Source organism: Equus quagga, unplaced genomic scaffold, assembly GCF_021613505.1.
Source record: "Equus quagga isolate Etosha38 unplaced genomic scaffold, UCLA_HA_Equagga_1.0 HiC_scaffold_11186_RagTag, whole genome shotgun sequence".
Taxonomy (NCBI): domain Eukaryota; kingdom Metazoa; phylum Chordata; class Mammalia; order Perissodactyla; family Equidae; genus Equus; species Equus quagga.
In genome coordinates, this window is record NW_025792170.1 from 1 (window position 1) to 2386 (window position 2386).

At 36.4% G+C, this 2386-nt stretch overlaps 1 long non-coding RNA gene across 1 annotated transcript; it reads right to left on the reverse strand.

Annotated features, from left to right (window-relative positions):
* Positions 1–1148: 1148 nt before the first annotated feature.
* LOC124231893 (uncharacterized) lies at positions 1149–2340 on the reverse strand. The gene is made up of 3 exons (XR_006886715.1): positions 2294–2340; positions 1436–1528; positions 1149–1290 (listed from the first exon to the last, which is right to left on the reverse strand). It is a non-coding gene; the product is annotated as an uncharacterized LOC124231893 (long non-coding RNA).
* Between the last annotated feature and the right edge of the window lie 46 nt (positions 2341–2386).

Genomic DNA, 2386 nt, shown 5'->3' on the forward strand with positions numbered 1-2386 from the left:
GTATTTGGGTCTATAGGTAGACTTCCTACTACGCTCTATTCGTCGATATATTTATTCAAGTGCCAATACCATGCTTAAAATTATTGTAGTCTTATTATCTAATAAGGCTAATTTTCCTTCATTATTTTCCTTTTTCAAAAATTTCCTGGGGTTGGCCCTGTGGCTGAGTGGTTAAGTTCGCATGCTCCACTTCAGCAGTTCAGATTCTGGGCATGGACATAGCACTGCTCATCAGGCCATGCTGAGGTGGTGTCCCACATAGCACAACCAGAGGCGCTCACAACTAGAATATACAACTATGTACTGAGGGGCTTTGGGGAGAAGAAGAAGAAGAAACAAAAGGACACTGGCAAGAGCTGTTAGCTCAGATGCCAATCTATTAAAAAACAAATTTCCTAGTATTCCTACTTATTTTTGATATGAACTTTAGAATCAGTTTGTCCAGTTCCAAACTAAAAGGCAAAACAAACACTCGTTAGTATTTTTTCTGGGACGGCACTAAGCTTACAAGTTAATACAGGAAGTACTAACACTTCCAGAGCCGAGTCTTTACATTCAAGAATGTAGCACATCTTTCTACTTGGTTACAACTTCTTTGATACACCCTTTACAGCATTTTAAAGTCCCCTTCATTTAGATTTTCACTGTTGTAAACTTACTCCTGAGGAATTTATGCTTTCATTAACATTGTAAATGGGCCCTTCTACTCAGTATTTTAAATAGCTACTGTCTGTGTTTTAGCTGAATTGTTTTAATAAACATGTGTATTATTTTCAAAACAAAAAAGGTCATATTCTAATCTATAAATGTAGATTGCTTTAAGATTTAAGATAAAATAATCAAACTAGTGTCGCACACTTAATAGATAATGATAATAAAGAAGATGGAATCTCGGTTTTAGACTTAACCATTTAACCACTAAGAGAATATTTTAGGTAAGAACAGAAAGTAAATTAACTGCAGAGACAAAGACAAGGGAAAAGGTCCAAAAGTAAGTACCATTAGTTGAAGTCATCAATGTTTTAATCCATATAACATGTTTAAACTTCTCTGAAGAATGATAATCTACAAACGTTTTAAGTTGATAAATGAATAAATAATTTACTTGGAGCTCGAAAGGCAGGGAATACAATTCTCCAAGAGTTATAGGAGGCCCCACTAACCACATACCATGAGGTTTCCATGTGTCTCCCACGTTGGTGCTTCAGTTTTATAAAGCTCTTCAAACTGCTGTCTGTATTTTGTAACTAGCTCCTTCTCCAATTTATCAACACAGTCTGCATACTCAACCTGAAAAGAAAATCCAAAGCAGAGCAACTTATGCCTACAGTAAAAGGTAAATATTCAAATGAACACAAATATGAGTAATATAAAATTATTAACAAGAGTTGAATTTTATAGGGTAAAGAGAACCAACATGACGAAATGGGCTTACCCTATAGGGGTGTCTTTCATCTTGGAAGTAAGTGAGAAGGTGTAAGACACAACGAAGGATACAGGTTCTTTCTTCATAGTAATAATCTGCAATCTGGGAAGAACCCAAAGATTCAAAATGAGTAACTCACCTTTGTAAAGAAGATATTCAATTTTAAATTTACTCATAAAGAGATCACTTAAAGGTATGATGGGAAAAGTTCAGTTTCTATAAGCAATCACAGAAATGGAAGCATACTGCTAGGCCAAAAGCAAGCAAAAGACCTTCATGAACTAGTATACGGGTAAAGTCATGCAACATAAAAGGAATTATTTAATAACATGAATAAGTTTTCTAGCATGATTTCTCAGAGCATTCAAGTACACACAACACTATAAACGGATGGGCCAAATACACAAAGGAAAATATAAAAATACCACTGGTATATGTCATAATCGTTTGTAACTAATGTACTTAGTTCTCACTAAATGCCAAATAGGAAACTACTTCAGAAGTCACGGTGAAATACCATTTTAAAATGAGATTCTAAGGTGAAAAGCTTGCTTTGAGAGGCTGGGAGGGAGAATATAAAGGAATAAAGAAATACAAATTAATCCTGTTGCACTTACACCTAGAGAAGAAATATCCATCAACCAGTTCTCACCCCCAGGGGCTGAAGAATCTCCTTCGGAAAAAGCCCTCAGCTGGGTCCAGGGGATAAGAGAGCCTCCTTTCACAAATGAGTTAATAAACTTCTCCATTAAGACCTCAATGCTCACCCAACACAAGAGGCAAAGGCCAGCAATACTCGGGAGAACAAGGTCAAGAAGCCATTACCCAATTCTACACCAAAGAATGGAAAGGGTGACTACTACTGACCTTCAGGATTAGGGCCTGGCTCTGCCTCTCGTCTTGCAGTACTGACTAAAGGAAAAAAGAACAGTCAAGAAGCCATCTTATAAGCAAAACTCA